Source organism: Manis pentadactyla, chromosome 5 (genome assembly GCF_030020395.1).
Source record: "Manis pentadactyla isolate mManPen7 chromosome 5, mManPen7.hap1, whole genome shotgun sequence".
Classification (NCBI taxonomy): domain Eukaryota; kingdom Metazoa; phylum Chordata; class Mammalia; order Pholidota; family Manidae; genus Manis; species Manis pentadactyla.
In genome coordinates, this window is record NC_080023.1 from 11073414 (window position 1) to 11098785 (window position 25372).

Consider the following 25372-nt stretch of genomic DNA (forward strand, 5'->3'; position numbering starts at 1 on the left):
CCTCTTTCCCTTGACCTCATAAACCTCATCCACAAGTTTATGCCCCCAAATATGTCTGATGCTTCTCTCCACTTCCGGGGATCCCCACCATCCTCTTTCCTGACTGACTCCCACTGTCCTCACCATATGGCAGCACCAGAAGTCTTTTGAAATGTGTTTCAGAATAAGTTTCTTTCTTCTTAAAATCCTTGTGTAGCACATACAATAAAATCCAAATAAAAGCCATGCCCCACTTCCAAGCTTTTCCTGCGCAGTTGATTCCTGCTTCCTTCTCGAAATTCTCCTCCTCCAGTTTCCCACCCCGCAGGAGGCTTCAGCAGGCCTCTCCCCAGGCCCTCAGATATGCTGGCTCTCTCCCTCACAGGCTGTGACCCATGCGATTGCATGGCCAGGCCCCCTGCCTCCTGCCCCTAAGAGGCTGATTCTTAGTGAACACCCCTTCATCCTGCATGTTTCTGCTAAGGTGCCTCTTCCCTAGAAAGGGCTCCTTGGCCATCCTGCCAAAGATGGTCCCCTTATCTCATTATACATCCAAAGATCCCTGTTATTTTCTCATTCAGAGCAGTTTTCACTATTAGAAATTATTTTGTGTTTCAGTTTGTTCCCTTGCTCACTGTCTCCTCCTTCCAAAAGACAGACACCCCATGCGGGAAGGGACGTTGTCTGGTTTATCCCACCCCCGGCACAGACCCTGACTCCCAGGAGGACTCTACTGTGCAGGAGCCACGAACTGTACCTGCAGTGAGCTCAGACTATCTCAAACCATTACAAACAGGGACATGGGGCTGAGTCCGTGGGAGTCAGGCACCAACTGGGCAGGTGGGAGGTCCCTGAGTTAGTCTCCATGTAGAACACATCACTAATTAAAGCATAAAGAATAAAAAAGAGATGAATGTGTATATTAAAACAAATAGTAACTGCAGAATTGTTGGTAGCCTTGAGTGGCGAAAGATTGTTTTCAGAGCAGAGTGTTTGTGGTCACTGACATTGTATAGCATTATCAGGGCACGGTGACAACAAAAAACAGACTTTTCATTGTTTTTGTACTGTTTTTAGGTTGCCTTTGGATAAGGGAGCCTTTTATTGCCTGACCCAGCATGACCCTCTCCCAGCATGGGTGGGTTCAGCCCCCACTGGCCGTGCCTGACTTCTACGTCCTTTGGCTGCAGCTGTGTCAATCTCTTCTATAAAATGGGTATACTGATGGCTTCTTCATAGGGTTGCTGTGAGAATTTAAAAAGAAGGGAGTGCAGTATTTTAAATTCTTGGTAACAGCATATGCCATCATTAGCTTAAGGGGGGAGATGGTCTTGTTTATCTTTGTATGTTCAGCAATAAAACAATGGCAGGAGCTTCACTGACATTTGTTAAAATGATCGAGGTGAATCACTCATTGTTTTAGGCTCACTCATTCCACAGCTGGTCCTCAGGACCTTGGAAAAGGTTTGTTCACAGGCGTGATGAAAGGCGAGTGCTGTCCCTGCCCTCATTTGTCCTTCAGCCGGGCACGACGACCACAGGGTTGGGTCCTAAGTGGACGATAGGAGGAGAGGTTTTTTGTCTCAAGCTCTGGTCTGGAGAGGGGACCCAGCATCTTACCCACGGTATCTGCTTTGTCCTTGCTTCCACCTGCTGCTGGTGGAAAGGCACGGCAGACACAGCAGAACCCGGACAGAGCACCTGGCCGGGAGTTGCAATCCCAGTGCCTCTTGTCCTGGGTAGTGTGACTTCAGGCATTTTACTCAATGTCTCTGAATTTAACTCTTCTTGCCCACCAATGGGTATATTGTGCCCCTTTTCATGGGACTGAGATAAAATAAAATAGCTTTTCGTACCCAATTGAGTCAGTGATCTATAAATTTTAATTCGGCATGTCTTCTTTCAAGCCTTTTTGTGTTGTGTGGGAAGAGAGTGTGGGAGAAGGAGGAAGGGAGGAGAAGCGGGAGAAGCTCAAAAGACAAAGCCTGCGATGCCTGCAGAACTCAGCAGTTTTCTTGGAAACGCCATAGAGAGCAAGAAGCAGCGCTCATGTCTGTGTCCATGACCACGGGGTCAACCCTGCTGTTTGCGGATGGGGAATTCTGGAATGGCAAATATTAGACTGAGGCAAACGTGGCCTCTGTGAATTTCTTCTGGGCTGCTTTCTGAGAAGTGTCATTTTGTGTGCCAGCTCTCTACCTCTGCCTGTTCCCTGGCCTCTGGAATGTGTCCCCCACAGTAGAGCCTATTTGTTACCAGGGCAGTGAAGATGCTCTTGGCTCAGTGTGTGCTGATTAGGGCTTGAATGGTTGGTCAGGGTCTAATGGCCAGGGACACCCGATGTTCAAGGGCAGCTTTGGCATCAAGATGGCATGAAAACTGGCAGCCCCGTGGAGGTTTGCTCACTCTTTCTCCCCACTCAGGATTTCAACTTGTTTTAATTTCCAGGACATCCAGTTCAGGGCTGCAGGGCTTTTGATTATGGTATTGATGGCATATCTCTGAACCTGGAAGATCTTCCTGTTACGGATGGGATGTTTGTGTCCTCCCAAGATTCATATGTTGATGCTCTAACTCCCAGTGTGATGGTATTAGAAGGTGGTGGGGCCACTGAGAGGCATTAGCTCTAGCTGAGGTCCTGAGGTCCTGAGGATGGAACCCCCATGATGGGACCGGTGCTTTCACAAGCAGAGATCAGGGAGCTTTCTCTCCCTTTCTCAGCCATGTGAAGTTAAAGCAAGAAGGCAGCCTCTGCAGGGAAGCTCTCACCGGAAACTGAATAGGCTAGCCCCTTGACCTTGGACTTCCCTGCCTCTAGAAGAATAAGAAAATACATTTCTGATGGTTAAGCCATATAGTCGATGGTATTTTATTACAGCAACCAAAGCTGACTAAGACGTCTCCTTAGGAATATGTGTTTAACAGAGTCACATATCCCCAGGTCCCCATCCCAGCTCTGCTATTTAGTCATGTGACCTTGGAAAAGTCACTTCACTTCTCTCAGCCTCAATTTCCTTGAAGAGTTACAAGGGACAGGGAGGAAAGAAAAGAGAGTGTTTCAATCACCTTTTTACTGTTTACAATAAACCACCCCAAAAGCTGGCTTAAGACAACAATTTATTATTATCCCTCACAGTTTTCAGGTGGACCAGGCAGCTCTCACTTGGGGGGCTGTAGCTACAGCCATCTGGGGGCTAGACATCCAAGAGGGCCTCTCCTATGACTAGTATTTTATGCCATCTCTCATCTGGCACCTCGGCTTGGGCTGTGGGCCTGAGTGGCCTCCCCATGTGGTACGAGCTTATCACAGTATGGTGGGTGGGTTCCCAGAGGAAATGCCCCCAAGGGGCTCAGGCAGGAACTTCAAGGTGTCAGGTTCTCAGGTGGGGGATCTGGGGAAGATCTGTTTCCACGTTAATTCAGGTTCTTGGCAGGATTCAGTTCCTTGTGGTTGTACGACTGAGATCCCCATTTTCTTATCAGTTGTTGACTAGATTCACTCACATCCTGTAGAGGCTGCTTGCATGCCTTGCTGTGTGTCCCCTCCATCTTCAGGTTATCAGCAGAAAGCTTATGCACCCAACATCCCTCCCACTTTGAACCTTTGTCTTCCTCTGTCTCTGATCTCCAGCCCCAAATGTAAAGGTCTCATATGACTAGGTCAGGCCCTAAATAGCCTCTCCATCTTAGGGCAAATGATCTGAGACTTTGATTATATTTTAAAACTCTCCTCATATAACTATCTAGATTAATGTTTGACTGGAGACTGAGAGAAGGTGTGTATACACCAGGGCTTAAGAGTCTTGGGGACAATCCCAGAAGTCCACCCACCACACCATGCTTCACTTTTCTCTAATAGCAGCATCGGGGAAAGCCTAAAGTTTCCTCAATGCTCTGATATCCAGTTGGTGAGGGAGGTGCCCTCAGCCTCCAAAAGTGACTCTTTGAGAGCTCTTCTCCTTTGGCTTCCAAACAGGGGAGGTGTTTCATCCCAAACAAAGTTGACAGTTCTTACAACTTCCTCATCGTCTGTGTACCCTGCACTTGTTATCACAGCTGGAGCAGTGGTGTGGTATGGTGGCTGGACAAATGTCCCCACAGAGCCCTGTAACATTGTATTACCCTGTTTGGGCCTCCTCTCTCTACCGAACTGGGGAGCTACAGAGAACAGGGCGGCTCACTTTGGTATCCCCAACATGAGCAGAGTGCCTGATACAGAGCTGGCTGACTTTTTCTTTCTCATTCTCCAAATCCTACACAGGCATTCATCTGAACTCAGCACCCCCTCCCCAGACTCTTCTCTCAGCTTCTCACTAATGAATAGAATCCTCATTGGCATCTCTATACTCTTTGCATTCTATGCTATAGAAGAGGGAGAGAAAAGAGAAGGGCATTTCATTGAGCTCTAAAAAGCCCACACAATTTTGTCTCACTTGATCCCACCAACCCTCCTGTGAGGGTCATATTATCCTCATGTTAGAGTTTGTTCATGCTCTGATAACTCAGTGAGCATTTGCTACTGACCATGTATTGTAGAAAGCCCTGGAGGTACTGAAATGCAAACAAAACAGAGGAAGATGCTGCCCCTTTCTTCAGGGAGGTAAGAAAAGAGGGAACAGGCTTAGAGAGGTCTGCGATCTCCCAGCATAGCCAGGATCTGCCCTTAGTCATAACACAGCTCTTACGGTCCTTGCCGCATGCTACGCACCATGCTAAGTGTGTTTCCTGTTTTACTTCATTTATGCTTACAACCTAATAGTATAAGATTTACATATTACAAATCAAGGAACTTATTCTCTGGAAAATTTCACTGGTAAGAGATTGTACCTGGTTGCATCAAGCCCCCTACAATATCATATCCACCAGGAACCTCAGAATATGACCTCATTAGGATCGGTCTCTTTGCAGATGTAATTAAGATGAGGTCATACTGTTTTGGAGTTTGTTAAATCCAGTGACTGGTGTCCTTATAAGAAGGCCACGTGGAGACCCAGAGGGACACACTGGAAGAAGGCCCTGTGATGCTGGGAGCCGAGGCTGGAGGGATGTGGCCACCAGCAAAGAACGCCACACGTTTCAGCAAACGCAGAAGCGAGAATGGAGCAGGGCCCCCCAGCCCTCAGAAGGAACCAGCCCCGCGAACACCTTGATTTGGGACTTCTGGCCTCCCGAACTGTGAGAACAAATATCTTGTTTGAAGCCACCCGGTTTGTGGTAATATGTTACAACATCCTTAGCAAACCAATAGACTGAGGTGGGTGTCAGGCCCGTATTTGGTCCCAGAGTCCAGGCTCTTGCCGGCCGCTCTCTCCTCCCTCACACAGGCTGAGCAGAGAAGGGGTGCAGATGCGGGAAACATGCTTTGCAAATCTCAACATGTTCTTCAAAGGTTGTGATTTTTTATCATTGTTATTTTAAGAGACTCTGTTTCCCAAAATACCTAGGAACTCAGTAAAATTCCATTAGTAAATAAAATGAGATAATGGGACCAAAACCCTTCCCCATTATTAAATCAACTCCTTAAAATGTTATTTCTGGAAATCCTCTTGCTTTCTGCTCTATGTAAAATAACATACTGGGTGTTCAGACCCAGGACTGTGTGAGGAAGCTTGTGAGTAATACTTTAAGCCCAGCCCATTCTCAGGTGTAATTCATGACACTAGAATTACACCTGCACCAGACATGGGCATCCGGGCTTCCTAAAATTATATCACATCTAAACTGGGTGTTAGAGATGTCACTGTTATCATCCAACAATAGCTTAAAACCTTTGCACGTAATCAGGTTACAAATAGCTAAGAAGTGAGTCTGCTCTGCAGAGGATTTTTATAAGGACAGGGATGGGCTTTTGTCTTGAGTTTCTGTTGTCTCCCACCCCAGCCACACACACAGGAATATACAAACGTACACATGCGTGTGCATATATACACACATGTGCACATGCATAAGAAACAAGTGCACACACACACTTCCAGAAAGGAACCACGGGCCCTACATTTCCCTGAGACCTGCCACTTTGTATCTTTGCAGCTAGCCGCCCTCCCCCGACCCATAATGATGCTCAAGGAAAAGCAGTGTTTCCATGCAGGTGCTTTTTAACCCCCCTACTACAGATGTGGAAGACGAGGCACAGAGAGATCACACAAGGTGACCCAGCTTTCTCCTCATCTTGCATTCTCTTTGCTATTGTTCTCTACATACGCTCATGCCTTCCTAGGATTTTCAATTCCACCCCTATGTTGATGATTCCAGGATTTCTATCTCCAGCCCAAACTTTGTGCCCTGGGCTCACATAGACAACTGTGTAATTGCCATCTTCCCTTGGCTGTCTCAGACATCTCACACCTAACACGCTGGAAGCAGAATTCCCTCCCTCCTTCACACACATACCATAACCTGCTGCAGAGTCATCATCCACCCTTCCCGCCAACCTTTGCCTCTCAGCAGATACACCACCATCCCTCCATGCAATTGCTCAATCCACAAAACAAAGAATCTCCCACGATGTTTCCTTCCATTTCCCCCTCCCTAAACCCCCATCAGCGAGTTCTGTCATTCATACGTTCTAAACATACCCCTGACTGGTCTGCATTTCCCTGTCTCCACTCTTGTCCCGACCCAAGGGGAGATAAGGGTCACTTGGCTGGTCTCCTCAGCTTCCACACAGTCCAAGGCATCGCCTTAAAACCAAAATCCAATCAGGTGTTTCCCTGAATGACACCCAGTGTATCATGTCATTAGTAGATCATTTCCACTCAGTCTTAGAAAACGGGCTGAGAAATGTCATTGAATGCTCCTTTGAAAGCCTTGTGGCCACCAATTTGGTAGCTTAGAAGTACTGAAAATACACTGCAGCTCTGAACGATATGGGGTGGATAGGCCAGTTTGCATGTCGCTGGACACCAGGGCTCTGCCTGACCGTCAGGTGCCTGCTCAGCCATTAAGCCCTGACCAGCACACTCAGAGCCAATGACTTTCCTGCCACCCTGGCAACCACTCCAGGTTCTGCCACGTGCCCACGTTCCAGAGTGGGTGGTCAGGAGCTGAGGTGGGGAGCAGGCCCACAAAGCAGAGTCAGACCTGAGAGGGCCCACAGGTCACCGTAAAGGGATTGGGTTTAGGCCACGCAGTGAGGCAGGTGGGGGCACTGTGTAAGCCTCCCCAGCTCAGGTGCGCAGCTCACCTGTGAGGTTTGGTCTAATGGACAGCAGAGCCACAAGGCCCATAGCCCAGCCTAAAGGGCAGGCTGGGGAGCAAGCATGAAGGCAGGACCCTGGCATCCAAACAACAGAGAGCAGGGTACAGAAAATACTAGCATGAGGTGTGGCGAGACCAATTCAGTCTTTCTGAGACGTGTTCAGGGAGAACTTGACATTTAAAAAACCTTTAAAGAGCTCTCCAGACAAAGAACAGATGGATGGTTTTTCAGGTGGAGAAGGCCACTGTGTAGAAGCCACTAGAGCATGAACAGTTCTGAGGGGCACCTGGGAATCAAGTTTAGTCCAAATCATTGGTGACGCTCAGGAGGAGTCACATTTGAAGTGGAGAGACAGACGTCTGGGGTGAGGATGCTGTGACAGGAGAGCAAACGGGTGCTTAAGGGGAGGAAGTGTCACACAGGGAGACTGCGCGGAGTGCGCCTGTGCCTCCCCGCAGGTGAACGGGCCTCTCCCCTGTGCTCCACACACCTGTGCTTCCGCCTTCCTCAGCACCACGCAACCTGCCACCGCTGCCCTGGGCTGGCATTCATTGTCCCATGATGTCAGAATCTACCTTTCTTTTTCGGATACTCAGAACATAGAGACCAACTAAACATATATATATTTTTTAAACTGAAAAGCACCTCTGATCCAATCACCCAAAAATAACCTGATAATAACCCATCTGGTGGCTGCCCTTTGGGCATCTGTGTTTGTGTGCATAACCAAAACTGGGTTCACAAGACTTATATCCTTTCCCAGCCTGCTCTTTGCATGTCATAACATCTATATTGGAATTATTTCACAATGCCATCCATATCCATGTCATAGTATTGGTGGCTGTCTGCTGTTTCACAGCCTGGTTTAGGTAACCAAGCTGTGGCCTTTGAATATAAGGCTGTTGCTAATATTTCACTTTTCTAAACAAGCTACAGTGACTACCCCTGTATTCATACCTTTTCACCTTTGTCCAAATATTTCTTTAGGATAAATCCCCTGGTAAATATCTTTTTTCATTAAAGATATATACACCTTTAAGGATTTAAAATACACTGCCAAATATGTTGTTTTTTGGAGAAGTTTTTGTCATTGAGTGGTATCCGAAGGTGCCCATTTCCCCCACAACCCAGCAAACACTGAGAATTCTAATTCTCCTTTTTTTCCAATCTAATAGGCAAACAATGGTATTTTGTCATTATTTTATTGTAAGTTGTGTTTCCTTCATTGTTGATGACATTAAAGTTCATTCGTTTATTGATCGTTGATGTTTTTTCCTTTGAAAAACAGCCAGCTCATTTTCTCTGCTTGTCTTTCTACTGGGGTATTTGCCTTCATTTTTTAATGATATGAAAATACTTTTATTGAAGTGAGTTTTGGTCATTTATATTGCAGAAACAATTCGATCCTGTTTGTCTTTGGTATTTTAACTTTGTTGATGGTATTTTAACCATTCAGAACCTGTTAGTGTGATGCAGCCATATTTAGCCCTGGTTTCTTTTATGGTTTCTGCCTTTGGGGTCCTGCTTTGAGAGCCCATCCCCACTCTGTGATCAGGTAAATGCAACCCAGATGTCAGCACAGTCACTCCAGCTGTGGCATCTGCAGTCACAGGCTCTGTACATAGGACACTCAGCCCATTCACCAGTTTCCACAATAAACCCACCCGCACAGATTGTTTTGTGAAGACTGCGGGAGGGCTCAGAGGAAGGGCTTCATGATGAAGGACACATCGCCATTCAGGACAACGCCCGCTAGCTTTTCTCTTCTTGCCAAATCCCCTCCCCATTTCTCTCTCTAGTGAGCACCTGAAGTTCATTTCTTATGCAGAGCAATTAATGAACCATCCTTGGAAATGTAAGCGTTCCTTGAGGATCTTGGTTTATGACCCACGCAGCTTATCAGGTAAACATACTCCTGTCTTCCAAAAGATTTTGACGAGTGTATTTTTCTCCAACTCAGTACATAAATACGTTGCTATGTTTTCTTTTAGTGATTAATAGTTTTACACTTAACATAAGAATATTTATGCTATTCAGAAATGGTGTTGTTTGTGTATGCAGTGTGAAACTGCAAGGCAGTTACTGGAATTCTTGCTTCTCCCACCCCCAACAATGGTCAGCAGACTAGGAGTCACAGGAGGGTGGTAGCAGGTGTATTTGTTCCCATTTTCTGCTCTTTTCACAGTGCCGGATGCAGAGTAGGCACTTAATAAATACATGCTGGATGAATGGGGGATGTTTAGTGAAAGGTTATTGAGGCCAAATTTTGACTTTCCCCAATTCAAATGAGACTTGCTCTCTCCAAATGAAACTCAAGAGCTCCTTCACTAAACTGATTGGAATTTTCCACCTTTGGTTAAAGTGCTCTGCAGGGGCAGATTTATTTTGGCCTGCTGTCTTCTCTTTTTCTTTCTTTTGATAACCGCAAAAGGGTGGAACTGGGGGTGGACCCAGCATAAGTGGAGCGGATTGCTCTGGGCCAATCAGAACACTGCACCCGTTTGGCCCTGCCATGGTTTCCAGGACTGCATGTGACTTCAGCCAGACCAGTGGGAGGATCCCAGGCCTTTAGGGGGGAGTTTAAGGGAAGAGATGCCCTCTCTGCTGGGGGTGGGGATCAGGGTGCTAAATTTATATTAGTGCAGAGAAATGGTCTATAGTGAGCATCTTTTCCAACCTGGGGTAAAAAGCCAGCATAGAGAAAAGTAGAACTGGTTGGTGAAGAAAGACAGATTTCTACTAAGATTATTTGAACATTGGCTCCAACTGCATATTTCATTTATGAGAACGTTCATCTCTTAAGCTTCAACCAATCTGAGTGAGACTGCTTATCTTTGCACCCCCCAAATATTGTTCACAACCTCAACATTAAGACAGATTCTTGTATAACTGCTGTATCAGACACCTGGGCTTATAACACAAAGATCTCAATATCACTGCCAATTCTGGTCGTCATTGCCCCAGCCTATCCCTGTGAGCCTCCTGGAATTTGCTAGGATGCATACATAAGCATCTTTTTGGAACAGAGGCTTAACTAGGATTGATTGAGCCCCTGCTACATATCACACATCATGAACACATCCATTATCTCTGTTCTTCATACTAACTATGCAATGTTACTTATGAGGAACTGAGGTTTTACTAAGTCATACGGAATGTACAAGCCACCCAGGTGGTGACTAAATGTGGCCTGTGGAGCTAGACCATTGAGACTTCATATCTAGTTGTACTACCTAATAGCTACAGAACCTTTGAGAAGTTACTTAAACTATCTGTGCCTCACTTTCCTTATCTATGAATGATGAAAATAAAAGAAGTATATTGTAGAGTTGCCCAAATGACTTGATGAGATGATATATACATGCAAAGAGTGGGGCTACCAATTGGTAAATGTTCAGTAGGAATTAACTATTATAGTTACTCAGTGTAGGCAGAGCTAGACTGGGCAATCAGAGCCTACATCACTATAAAATGCACACTGTTACTCTGATACCCCATAAATAATGCCAAAATCACTTTAATATAGTGCCTCCAGGGCCCTGTCTTAGTTGTTGAATTTGGAAGCCCAGCACACGCCTCCGCCTTTCTTATCATCCTGACCACAGAACAGGAAGGATGTGAAGCCTGAGGTCCTGGTGCTCTCTGAGTTGGTGAAGCGGACTGGCAATAGAAGGTTGGTGCCTGTGTGTGTGGGAGGGGTGGTGGGTGGAGAAAGAAAGGACTGATAACATTACTTGAGCCCTGAATCAATTCTTAGAGGCAGCTGGGTCCTTGGCTTGCCACTTACAGGAGCCAATACATCTCACTCTTTCTTAAGCAAATTAGATAGAATCTCTGTCAAAACTGAAATGGCCCAATAGATATGGTCCCCCCAATTTTTAAAGGACTTTGCAGACATGTATTACCCTCCCCCAACTCCTGATGAATTATCCCTCTCAACCAGCACAGACTCATTTCCCTCATTTACCCATTTCATAAATTCTCATGGAGTACCTACCCTGTGCCCACATGAAGTCACTGGTGCTGTACTGGCTATGACAGTCAGTAGCCCGGTGGTCTCGCTTGGTCCCTATGAGTCCTGCTTTCCTCCTCTGTAAAACAGTGCCAAGGATCTTTAACTCCCAGGAGAGTTGTGGTGACCAAGCAGGACTTACAGTTGGAAAACTCTGAAGTACTCTATAAATATGGGATGATAGCTCTATGTTCTGGAAATCTGAGCAGGAAACAAGACTTCTACAGTATTGTAAATGCTGATTTTATAGCTCCTTTGGGAAGCAGGTAGAATATAACAGCTAGTTAAAATGTCTGTGGTAAATCAGACTTACCACAAGGATTCCATACGTGAACCAGCACAGAGTGACACATGGTGATGAACATGGAAGCCTGAAAGTGTCTACTGATTACATGAGTTTTTTTCATAGGCTTTCTAGAGTCTTGTAGGAATTCTTTCAAATGCAGAGTAAAATAGTAGGAAGACTTTCTGGCCTCCATAAGATAAGGTAGTACATGTTAAGCATAATGATAAATTAAAAATAGACTTTTAAAGCACTCCTGTGTGCTAGGCTCTGTAATAAGCACTCTGTAAGATTTTCTCAGTTACATTTCTCACTACTTGGTAAGTATCCCTCATTTTATAGCTGAGGAAACTGAGAGCAGTTATGGATCTAGAACTAAATCATAGCATTAGTAGATGAAAGGGTGAGTCTAGAATAAATCTGGTTTTCTTTATGTTTTTTGGGAAGCCTTTGTAAAAGGTGCAACATCTGAAGTGGGTATTTCAGAGTAGGTAGAACTTGCACATGGAAAGGTATGAACAGAGGGAGGAATGACACAAAGAGCAGGAGGTATGAATGGGAAACAATGCAAGAGTGGTTGTGGAATAAGTTGTTTGAAATTACAGTAAAATTAAGATTGAAAAAATTGTTTAGGGACAAATTCTGGAAGGTTTTGAATGGCAGTCAAAAGTCTAAAATTGTTTTATAGGCAATGAGAGAAATAAAAAGTTAAAGCCATGAAATGATGTCATCAAAATGCTACCCAAGGTGGCCACTCTGCCTGCCGTGGGCAGAGCAGACAGAAGAGAATGATCCTGGGCTCAGCAAGTTCCCCAGCACTGCAACAGGACAGACTTCATGTCTGCTAGCAAAACGTGAAGAGGAAATTTGATTGTCAACACCAAGGACTTGTCTTTCTAATGACCTATTTAATGCTTTTGGGTTTTGTTTGTTGGCTATTTTTGCAGCGGATCAGCTCTCTGGCTTAAAGTCTAAGAGAGCATGTGATTGCCTTTAAGGTTTTGCAAGCAAATACACAGAGAAAGGTTACCCTCCCTGCAGCTTCTTGAGATTTCCTCATCCAAAGATCTCTCTCCTTGCCAAGAATGTGCCTGGCCTGAGCCAGCCCATTCTGGCTACTATCCCTTATTCCTCCTGGGGCTCCTCCCCCACTGTGGCTCAGCTGGAGCTCATGCTCCAGTAGAAGTTAGAAAACCTGCTAACGCCTCCCATCCTCCCATCTGATCCCACTCCCTCCCAGTTCAACAGGTTTGGCCCAGGCCAAAAACTGAATATTTTGGACTTTGAAGAAAACATGCTCTGTTTCCCCTGATGGCATCTCCAGTGTGGAGAGAAATAGACTGGCCTTTGTTATTTTGTCAACGGTAGATTATGGGCGGTCCCCGAAGCTGGGGGCAGGGGCGGCGGCAGGAGGTAAGGTCTGGTCAGTTGACTTAGCATAAGGCCTGCATTGTCCTGGCAGTCTCCTGGAGAAACAAAATTTTTCAAGGAGCTGAGCTGCCCACTTGGGCATGAGCCTGGCAGACCTGATTATACCCGGTGCTTTCTCATGAACGTCCTTCATCTTCTAGGTTCCTCTTGGGCCGTGAAGCCAGCTACCACATTGACATGCACGGTGGCAGTGTCCCCACATGCGGTGTTTTGTAAAGCAAAAGATAAAGCTGGAGAACCTCAAGGATCTCAGGCAATGCATGTGGGCAGCTGATTATAAAGACAGGAACTGGAGAAGCCACCATCAGCTTGCAGGCATGTGTGAACTACCTCCCCTGGGACCACACTGAATTAGGCACAGATTAAAATTCAACCCAAGACCACCTACCTCTGAACTCCACATTCTCTCCACCAACCCAGTGTTTTTTTGTTTTGCTTATTTTTATTTAGCAGTGAAATATTGTTTTCAAATAAAATCTTACATGGAGTGCAAATATGCAAACTATGTCTCAAACTAAGGGTATGGTGGTATGAATACAATCTATTTGTTTAAGCACATAACATATTTAAAGACAACAAACCAACGAGTCATTTCTATTTAACACAAAAAATTAAAGTTGAGGGCACAAACAACAGTCAGTTTTCTGTAAGCTTCGGGATTTATTTTCTGAATTTTGTTTTTCTTGCATAGAATCAAACTACTTTTCTACATAGATAGGTAGCTGCAAAGGATTGGCAGTTCCTAGATAGCTCATCCTGGTATGTCGGCATATTTATCCTTCAGTAAAACTAGCCCAAATATTATTCAGCTGTATTGCTATTAATAATTAGCTATGACTCCACATTCTTTATCATAAACTTAAATGCCCAAGTTAGATCAGGAGCCCTTAAAATGTAGTCATCTGAGAAATTGCCTATGTTGAGATTATTGTCATGACACCATATCTTACATTTCACCTTTTCTTGCTTAGTATATAATCATGCAAAAGTATACTGTATAAGGTTTCCTATATATACAGTTTTACATGAGAGGGCCTGATTGAATCTGAATTGGAAAAAAAAAAAGAAACAGAGAAATAACAGACTTTCCAAATTAATATGACATTCCAAAAAAGTTCAAATACACACATCAAAATGTCAGGAAAGCTTCAAAATAAGACCTTCCCCAAAGTGAGATAATCTGGTCTACCCAAATTGACGGCCTCGCCTGAGTTAAACTTTAATCTGTAAGGTATTTAAATGTGTGTTGTTTCATGTAGGGTGTTCAACAGTAGTTGAAAATGTGTAAGAAAAATAATTTAGAAATATTTTAGTAATTCCTAAGGCATTAAAAATAAATGGCCCTAGACCCCTGAAGGTTTCCCACATAGTCTCCAAACTGCTTTTACATGCAAACCCAAGAAGTGAGACTTAGCCAAGTGTTCTGTAAGTGCAACTCAGAACACATGGGCGTTTATTTAACAACCAGTCCCTGAACAACCAGGTCAAGAGCCCTACGTCCTGATGGGAGCCACATTGATGAACAGGCGAGGGAACATGGTGTCTTGGAGCTTAAAGTCTGGATTCCCTGAGTCAGAAATAATTACTGAGCACCTCCCACATGCTGGCTATTGCGTTAGGTGACCTTTAGAGATGCACCAGTGAATACAAGAAAGAATTGTCCCTTTTTAATGTGCAAATTGTGTGCAAACTCTAGCTAGAGGAGCCAGTGCTTAAGTTCTGGGAGGGAAGGTATGAGAAAGAGTTAAAATAAAACACACTTAGATACACACACACACAAACTGGTAGAAAAACAATGAAGTATCAGGTAGATAGAGGTGCAGGGGAGAATGACAAGAGTGTGTTGTTTCAATGCACAGCTAAGTAGCTACTTTAGGCTGGGCACATTTGGAGAATATGATGTTCAATTTTACAAACACGCACATATCTTTTTATTATAAAATTTTGTAAGAACACACACAAGTCAACCCCATACACAAAAGTAAACTTGAAATGGATCAAAGACCTGAATTTAAGTCATGAAACTATAAAAACTCTTAGAAGGCAACATAGGGAAAAATCTCCTGAATATAAGCATGAGCAACTTCTTCCTGAACATATCTCCTCAATAAAAGGAAACAAAAGGAAATATGAACCTATAGACTCCTTGGTTTACAATCGTTTGTTGCAGCATAAAGTATAGCTAAGACTTTAGGTTGAGACCGTCTCCTGGTTTTGAATCCTGGCTCCATTACTTCATGAATATGTGGCACTGGGAAATGTTCTTAACCTCTCTGAACCTCAGCAAAACAAAGATAACAACAGTCTCTCTACAGAAGGTTGAGTGGTGACCCTCCAAAAGATAAGTCTGTATCCTAATCCCTGGAACCTGTCAATATGACCTTAATTAGAAAAAGAGTCTTTGCAAATGTAATTAAATTAAGGTCTTGAGATGAGACCAATGACAAGTGTTCTTAAAAGAGACCCACAGAGGAGGAGGTGGATGTGGAGACAGAAGCAGGGACTGGAGCGATGCAGCCACAAGGCAAGGAAGGCCGGCAGCCTCCAGCAGCGGGAGGAAGTGCGGGGAGATTTTTCACCTAGAACCTCTGCAGGCAAGCCTGTCCCTCGATTTTAGATTTCTGGACTCTAGAACTGTGAAAGATTAAATTTTTGTTGCTTGAAGCAACCAAGTTTTGTGATCATTTGCCATGTCGGCCTCAGGAAACTAACACACTCCCCTTTACAGTGCTGTGAGGATGAAACGGAGGCTTCTTGAGGATTGACTCTTCTCTTCACCTCATGATGTGACTACCACCCACCTGGAAGCATGGCTGGTTACAAACAGCAGAGTTTTTAACTGTGGAGGTAAGAAACTTCTGCCTCAGGCTCCTCTATTGCATGATCTCTTTATAAGGTATTCCTCGTCCATTTCTGCAAAAATTGCCAAAGAAGACAATCTTTGTATTCTTTTTCCCAGAAAGCCTACCAAACCATGCAAGCCTTGGGCCCCATAAGGCCTGGATCTGGCCCTGCTTATTGGTCATGGGAACTAAAAGCCTGCCACCCTCAACAGATCAGCAAGTAGCCATTTGGGTCTAAATGGTGCATTACTGTGTGCAGACACCATTAAGCTGCTTGAAGTCAGCCCTGCAAGTGGAGGGAAGAGGAGGGAAAGGTGGTAATTCTTCACATCGCCCTGACTTCTGCCCCAACTCTGATGCTTCAAAGGACCCTACTTGTTTACATTCTGCCTCATGCTGCCAAAGACTTGTGGTGACTCACAGGAGACACTTCTTAAACTGTAAACCTCAAAAATAGAACAAGAGTAAGTTAAAATACCAAATTGAGCAGGGGCTTTTTGAATGCAACCACTTAACCTTTGCCTCAAACTCCATGAGGGCAAATAGGAAATCTCAAAGCTGTCGAATGAGAGAAGATACAGCGCAGAGTGGGAGCTTTAGGATGGGGAAGGCCGGCTGGTGGGTGGCAGCTGGCATGCCAGTCAGCGGGGACACGCAGTGGTCACCAGGCCGTCAAGGTTGTCAGGGTCAAGGCTGCACTGGCTGTGGGTGCCTGAGGTGGAACCTGGCTTCACCTGTTGGAATCTGGGAGCCACTCGAGGGTTCTGAGCACAGTGGTGACGGGACTCGCTTCCTTGGTGGCAAGGGGTGACTCAAGACTTCACCTGTGTGATGTGACTATAGGGTGCTCAGAAAGCCCTCCTTCTTCCATTTATGCTTCTTCCTACACCTGTTTGTCTTACCTTTATGCCCGTCTCTGCACCCTGCTCTCCTAGCACCCAGCGTGGTCACATGACCCGAGATCAGCCATTTTCTCTATTTTGGGCATTTGAGTATTAAGCTGAGATGCACAGAGATGGGTGGCAGTTGGAACCAAGTTCTCTGGTAGCACACATGGGACAGAAGGTCCAGCTCCTCTTACTTCCTGGGCCCCCAGGGCCACCCTGGTTCGTGCTTTCCTGTGGCTTGTTTGTTGATCCTTACTTCTGTGAGCTTCCCCAGTGTTCTTATTTTTAAAGTATCATTAATATACGATCTTATGCTGGTTTCAGATGTACATCACAGTGGTTCAGCAGTCCCTGGGATCAGTTTACATAGTGATTGTGGATTACTGTGCCCCTTTATCCCCCTACCCTCCCCCACCCCACACCTACCCCAACCCCTCCCCCTTGGTAACCACTAGTCACTTCTCAGTGTCCATGAGTCTACTGCTGTTTTGTTCCTTCTGTTTTGCTTTGTTTTTATATTCCACAAATAAGTGAAATCATATGGTATTTGTCTTTCTCTGCCTGGCTTATTTCACTGAGCTTAATACCCTCTAGCTCCATCCATGTTGTTGCAAGTGGCAGGATTTCTTTTCTTTTTATGGCTGAGTAATATTCCATTGTGTATATGTACCAAATCTTCTTTACCTATTCATCAGGTGATGGACACTTAGGTTGCTTCCATATCTTGGCTATTGCAAATAGTGCAGCAAAAAACACAGGGGTGAATATATCTTTTAGATTAAGGGATTTTGTTTTATTTGGGTAAATTCCTAGGAGTAGAATTACTGGATCAAATGGTATTTCTATTTTTAGTTTTTTGAGGAAGCTCCATACTGTTTTCCACAGCAGTTGCACCAATTTACATTCCCACTGACAGTGTAGGAGGGTTCCTATGTCTCCACATCCTCACCAGCACTTGTTCTTGTCTTTTGGATAGTGGCCATTCTAACTGGTGTGAAGTGATATCTCATTGTGGTTTTCACTTGCATTTCCCTGATGATTAGTGATGTGGAGTATTTTTTCATGTGCCTGTTGGCCATTTGTATTTCTTCTTTGGAGAAGTGTCTGTTCAGGTCCTCCACCCATTTTTTAAATCAAGTTATTTGTTTTTTGGGTGTTGAGCCCAGTGTTCTTCAGATGGATTCTTTTTTGATAAAGTTAGAGGCCATTTCTGTAATTTGCCATCAACCCTTGGCATATGTACTCCAAAACTTAACCCTTAATTTCATTTCTACAACTGATTAATGACTTGATTCCATAGTCTATTAGTTAGCTCTAGATTTTATTACTTACTTGCAAGCAATGGCTCTAGGCAGAGAACAGTATGGGTTCCTAGAAGTCATTTACATACTAGTATAAATTAATATTAATCCTTTATTGAAGGAGTATTTTGGAAGTTGGTAAAAGGGCAAGAGAGGGGGCATGGAGGATGGGGAAATCATAGAACTGGGCAAGAAAGGAAACAGAGGTTCTGGAAAGCTTATTTAGTAGATATCAGAGTTTCATGTAATGTTAACACCTCTTCCTCATACCTTCCTCTCTTTTATTTCCTCATTTCTTGCAATTCCTGTTCTTTTCAGCACTTCTGGACATCTCTAAGAAATCCTGAAATGTGTTGACTGTCTCTAAGAGAAGGTCACACTTCAGAAAAGTCAGACTCTCCCATGCACAGGGTCACATCTCTCCCACATTTCTATATGTGGACACTCCCAGCTACAGAAAAACAGCCATCATTCCCACCATCAGTTCCCTTGAGGGCTAGTGCTTACACAGAGCTGAATCTACTACCTGCAAGGTTCACCCACTGACCCTATGTTTTTCTTCTAAAATAGGACTGCTCCATCACCTACATTTAGTCTTTCAAATATTTGAAAATAACAAGCAAGGAAGCTTAAACATTTCTCTGAGTAAAATATATCCAGGTCTCACAGGCACACTTGTGCATTTGTTGGTGAGTTCTTCTTGCTGGATGATCCCCCCACCTTGTCATTGTTTTTTTGAAAATGTAAGCCCCAGAACCGGACACAGAAGGAACTACAGATAAGGTTTAATCCGTGGAGAATAAAGCAGGCTTATCACTTCCTTTTATCTAGCACTTACACTCCTATAGATATTGCCTGTTTTGTTAGCTTTCTTAATAGTTGCTTTGTTGCATTTTGGTTTATTCACATGAAAAGCAAATATGGAGTTAAGAATGGAAAGTAGATATAAAGAAGTCATAGAGGCTCATATGCTGTGCTGGGGTTCTTTGACTTTTGCCTATACATGATGGAAAGCATGATTGTAATTCCAGGGGGAAAATATTTTCCCAGCCCAGGATAAATTATCTTTGAAACCGAAATCAGTCAAAGGGAGAAATAAAGTGGAGGAAACCCATTTATTGCTAACAGTCATCCACTTCTGCCTGTCCATGTCTCTCATGATGGGCTGCACAAAAGGGGCCCCACCCAACCTCTCCCATCCAGATACGCCATCAATCCTCCTTGTAATTACCTATTGATATGGAGATGGACTACCTCTCTCCACCCCATGGAAACACCTACTGATATGGAGATGCACTAAGGCCAGGTGGGAGATGCTGGAAATACTGAAATTTTACCCACAATGATCTATAGACTTGGTTTCATGTCGCCTAGATGCTTTATTTCCAATTAATTTTTAAGCCAAAATATAAGACTTTCCTTTTGTCCTGACTGTGTCCCAGACTGGGGATATCAACATGGGGTTTGACCCCACGAAAGCTCAGGAAGGAGTCTTACTTCTCTAGGGTGGGCTGGATCATCGCCAATGCTATCTTCCCTATCCAAGATTGCCATTTCTTACTTTTAAGTATAACTATATATGCATATATATGAATATAATACACACACACACACACATATATTCACTCATTCACTCTATCTTTCAAAAAACAAAAGAAAAAATCTTGAAACGAAGAAATGGAGAGTCTTGGGTTTGTTCCTGTCCAAGCTCATGATGCCGGTTTCACCTTGGCTTTGTCTCTCAAGGTCACTTTGAAATTTGATTCTATCATTTACCCTATAAGCTCTCCCTCTTCGGTTTGTTTCACTTTCAGATTTTCTCAGAAACCTTTCATACTTTTTCCTAAGCAGAGGAGCCTGCCACAATGTAAGTATTTCAGAAATAAGTAAATAAAGGTGGGGGAGGATTTTCAAGTCCTACTGGCTGTGCAATTATGGGATTTGAATCAAGTAACTAAGATTTACTAAGAGGCAGAGAGATCCCACATGATAAGTGGGCTATCCTGGGAAATTTGACGTCAAACAGAACTGCAAAAGCGGACTGATTTGTACCCTACTGCTAAGAAACTATGAACATGCTGAGGCCATGGGGGCAAGAGGAAAGACAGCCATAAATGTAGAGGTGGAATGAAGGGACGATGATGTCAGCTGCAGCTAATCCCAGGTTCCCCAACCCTACTTGATCTTGCTACTCTACTTGCTGCTCTTGATGTAGCCAAAAGCTTCTCTGCTCCCTCTCCCTCTGTGCTCCAGAGATGGAAAGGTCGGCACTCTCCCCATGCTGATGACATCTTTTTACTGTCATGGGTTAAGAGTGGCTTCCAAAGAAAATGGCCCTGTTATCTGTTATTGTCAGGCCAAACAGCCTAAGGTCATGTACTCTAAAACCGAAGTCTTTTCTTGACTATTTAATGGTCTAGTAAGACCTGCAGAGAAAATTCTTCAGCCTAAGGTCAATCCATACACTATGGAAGTGGAAATGGCTCTTGGGACAGCCTGGGGAAGTGTGCCTGTGGGTCCTCATCCCTTAGCAAGACTCATTCCACTTTCCTGGATTCTCTATATGGAATTTTTGCATTGTATTTTACCTAAACAATGGGTTCTGCATTTCAAACAGGACTTGAAAATATCTGTTCCTTGGTACTTTAGGACCATGATCTATCTCCTGTTTGTCTTTGGGTGGGAGCAAAGGGAGAAAGATTATTTGAAGAAAATACTGACTCTGCCCACAGACATTCTGTGATTAACCTGCAGGTAGATGAGGGCATGGTCATCTGCACTTATTAATTGCAAGAGATAAAAAACCCTCCTCAAGCATACTCAATAGTAAGGAACATTCACTGTCTTACATAATCGTAAAGTTCAGTGAGTTACTTGATTTGGGTGTAGCTGGATCCCAGGTGTTCAAAGGCTGTCATCAAGTGGTTACCTGTTCTCACCAAGTCATCCTTTCTTTTGTGTTTGCTTCTTAATCATTGAGGCCCAGATGACCAGCTTTAAACTAATCATCTTATTAAGACAAATGCAGGCTGGGTCATATGTCCACATCTATGAGGAAGTCAATAGATAAGGAAAGGTCAGTCTCTGAAAAGGAAGGAAAGAATCTGCTACCAGAATAAAAGGAAAGGAATAGTGAACAAAACAGTAAGATGTATTCATACAGTAGGAACAGAACAAAAATCCCAGAAACTAAGTCACACATTTATAAAATCTAATGTGTAGATGGAGATGGCATGGCAGATCAGCAGGGACATACAGAGATAACTTATTAAAGGGTGCTGGGAAAGTGTTTGCTCATATTGGGAGGAAAAAAATGAAATTGGATGATTATTGCATACCATACTCAAAGTGAATTTCAATGAACTAGGGACCCAAGTGTCAGGACAAAATTTCCAAACTCTTATTAATATATTGAAGAATTTCTTTCTCACTTCCTGGTAGGGAGGAATTTTTTTTAAGACACAAAAGCACTAAGTGATAAGAGATAGAAAAAGTGAGTACATTATAATTAAGAAATCCTATTGATTAAAAAAAGACATTAAAGAAAACAACGAGTTAAAATATAAACTGGAATATATGTACAACACACAACCAAAGGATTAGTATCAAAATATAAAATACCAAGGCATAAAAGGAACTCTTACAATTCAATAACAGTATGACAAAGAAACCAATAGGAAAAATGGGCAAAATACATGAGAAGACATACTACACATGAAAAACATATGTAATTAATAAACTTATAAAGAGTTGCTCAACCTCATTGGTAATCAGGGAAATGCAAGTCAAGATCCTAAAGAGATACGATTTTGTACTCATATAACTGACAAAAAGTTTTAAGTGTAACAGTAACAGGTATTGATTAGGATGTGGAGAAAAAGAATTCATATATATTGCTAGTGGGAATATGACTTGGTGTAAACATCTGGAAAATAGCTTGGCATTATGGTACAAGTTGGGCATTCATCTATCTCATGACGAAGCCATTTCCCTCCTAGATGCATCCTTAAATGAATCTCTTACACATGTGTATCAGCAGTCATGACAAGATAATCATAATGGTTCTGATTTTAATAACTAGCTAAACTGGAAACAAATGCCCATTGACAGAAAAATAGGTAAATAACTGGTGGTATATTTAGACAACAGAATATTATATACCAGTAGAAATGATTGGATGAGGCTACATAGAACAATATGGATGGATCTTAGTAACACAATGATCAGTGAAGACCACATACAAGCATGGTACATTTTCCATATAATTCAATAAGTATAATTAAAATACATCTCCTTTAGGTACACATATTCACAGATGTGTGTGTGTGTGTATATATATATATATATGATAAAAGTATGGTTAAAAAAACAAAATGAGACAAGCATAAATTTTAGGACTGTGGTTACCTCTGGATGAAAGGACAGGGAGATGAATAGGTGAAAATATATAAACAAATGTAAAAGGTTCTCATTCTGGAGCTGCCCTGTGGGCTCATGGCTATACATTATATGAATTGACCATGGCCTTGTGTAATTAACCAAGGATTTTCATCTATCTAATTCTGTGCTCCAGAAATCCATTTAGTTTGTAAACGGTAAGCTGTTGGATATATGTGTATACATTTGAAGTCAAAGGTCAGTACTAAAGAGATAAAATTTGAAGTTGCTGGTAGAGAGATGATATTCAAAGCCCTGGGAGGCATAAAGATAAAGAGGAGACGGCCAAGGAGAGAGCCCTGTGGTCACCACCATTTAGAGGCACAGAGGAGGACGCTGAACCAACCAAGTAGGACGGGATGCTGAGGAAGGGGGAAAACCAGGAGAAGGCAGTGGCATGGAGCCTGAGGAAACAAGGCACCTGAAGAAGAAGGTAGCGGATGACTGACTGTCAGGGCAGGTCTGGTCAAAGGAGGGCCCGTTGGATTCGGCAGGCTCAGGATCGTTGGTGACCATGGAGCGCGGTGAGGCTGCACCTCTTCACCCCCCACAGGTGACGTCCCTGCCCCAGGCTTTTCTCTCACCGACCACCCAGCTGTGACTGTTCCCTCCCTGCCTCTGTTGGGATTGCGTCTTTATGACAAAGCCCCTTCCCAGTCAGGTCCCAAACCACGTGTCTCACCCTGTCCCCCAACACCCAGTACTCCTGTCACTCTAGACTGTTTCAAGTTTCTCAAGTCATGTGCCCACCTACCTCCAAGTGTATGGCCATGTAGGGCCATTCCACAGCAGGCAGCTTCTAAGCCTTTGCTCATTTAACCCACCCAGAAGCTTCTCAGACAGTCCCTGGCCCTCTGCCTATTCTCACCTGGCAGAGTGGAGGCAGGGTGAGGGGTGCAGCTGAGAGGCAGGTCATCTCGCCTCCGATTCTGCCTGTGCCACTATAAAGCTTGCTGACTTGGGGTAAAACCCTTCCCTGCTCTGGATCCCAATGTCCCAATCCCTGAAATGAGGGGGTCGAATTATGGTGGCTTTAAGGGCCCTTCCACCTGGAACATTCTCTGATTCTAGGGACAGTGGTATAAAATTAGATTCTGGACTCCTAATGCCATGCTTGTGGAAAGAAAGGCCATTATCTGCTGTTAATTTGAAATTCACCCAGCCACTGGCTCGTGGAGAAGGGCAACGAACACAGAGTGACAGCCTCTCTGCAAGATCCGCTTTGCCTGGTGATTTTCCATACCTGGGATCAGGACTGTGATGGGGCAGTTTTGTTTCCCTCTGGAAGGCATAATTGGCCAGCATCCAAGACTGGCTAATGGACCCTCACTGAGTCCAACCTGGCCAGTTTCTGGATTCAAATACTTCTTTGGATTGCCAAGGCTTTGGATACTGAAAGACAATCTTATCCTAAACCATCATCATGCCACAGTGAAGGTGTTCCTCATTTTGAAATGCCTGGTGACAACTGGTTTTATTTTTATACCTACCGTTTCCTTGCGAAAAAATTAAACAAATAAACAGATGCCTCCCTCTTGCCTTCTCTCCCTCTCTCTTTTTTGGCATAGGTCCATGGACAATACAGTGCTTTCTGCACCATCTGCTGGCTCTGTAAAGGTAATTAACAAATGCACACTATTCCCAGATGAGGCTGGTTTATAAAGGACAAATCACTCCAGGCAAATGAAACAAAATAAGACCGTGGCAGGCATGCTAGTCAGCTACAGTCCCATACTCCACTGGAGTGTGTTGTTAGAGCCACGTGTCAAATTTTAACTCCTGAAAATGAATTCTAATCAATTTAACTAAAAGAAATTGAATTTCACCCCTGCTAGGAGGCCCTAAAGGAGGGTGCCCAGTATTTTTGTCTCTCAGCCCTTATTTTCTGTCTTTATTTATTGCCATTTTTTTAAGAAGAAATAAAAACATTCATTAATGAAAGCTCAAGATACAGCGTCATTTGGGACACTGAACTTGGGCTTGTTAGGATGACAGATTCTGATGCTCACTAATGGTCTGAACTTCAACAAGTCTCTGAGCCCCTCCGAGGCTTGTTCTCACACCTTGGGAACAGTAGTAACACCAAAAATTCGGTTGTAAAATGAATGAGATAATAAATTCAGGTCAGGAGCCTTATCCAGTGCCTGGCAAGTACAGCCCATCAAACCTGGTGTTGCTGTTTATATCACCATTACCAGGTGAAGACCTGTGACAGGTGGCCTAACCCACCCTCAGCAGCAGGGGATTAATAATCCTTCTAGAAAGACCCATGTCCTAAAGGGGGCAAAAGTACTGTAAATTAAAGGAGACACTAGAGGAGTTGACCTTAACCAAAAAAGGTAAGTCTTAAACAGATGTGTTTGGGGGCAAAAGATACAATTACACCAAAATATAATCAAAATACATAAGTTAAGTGCTCATTTGGACCACGATTATGGGGTGTAGTAGGAGACACTCCGTGGAAGTTTTAAAGTGAAGAAAATTAAAAGATGGATTGCAATAAGATTAAAATATGAATTTTAGAAATAAAGAATTGTCTTCCTGCAAATGAAGAAGTCCTTACCTGGCATGTTTAGTTAGATCAGACCGAATGGTCCTCAGTAATCTAGGCTCTTAGAAGACACGCAATGTGATGAAGAAGATGATGATGGCGACGAGGACAATTATTTTTTGTTCTCTTTGCCTCTGACGGGCTCAGCCAGAGCTCCAGGAACCTGTTTGAGTTGCCCAGAGAAAAACACCCCTAGATAATGCTGCCTTGTAACAATCCTGGGGCTGCACAAGACAAAGTCAGAAGGTTGGTGTTTGTCTCCTAATGGCCACAGAAGATGTCCCTAGCCTGTAAACTGATAACACCCACAGTCCAGAGTCCTCTCACTGATGGCTGGAACTTGATATTTCTGGAGGGAAAAAGTCTTCGTAAATATCAGATTCACCCACCCATGTCATTTGTGCCAGATCTCTTAAAATGTCAATGTGCTGAGGAACACCTGGCTCATCG

At 43.7% G+C, this 25372-nt stretch overlaps 1 long non-coding RNA gene across 2 annotated transcripts in view; it reads right to left on the reverse strand.

The window, feature by feature from the left end:
• LOC130683767 (uncharacterized) overlaps positions 1 to 25372 on the reverse strand; it is an 88899-nt gene that overhangs the window by 6271 nt on the left and 57256 nt on the right. The window contains exon 3 of one of the 2 annotated variants that reach the window (XR_008997695.1): positions 1391 to 1529. The exons of the other annotated variant lie outside the window; for it this stretch is intronic. This is a non-coding gene — a long non-coding RNA (uncharacterized LOC130683767). The remainder of the gene's footprint in view (positions 1 to 1390; positions 1530 to 25372) is intronic. 2 annotated transcript variants of the gene reach the window in all.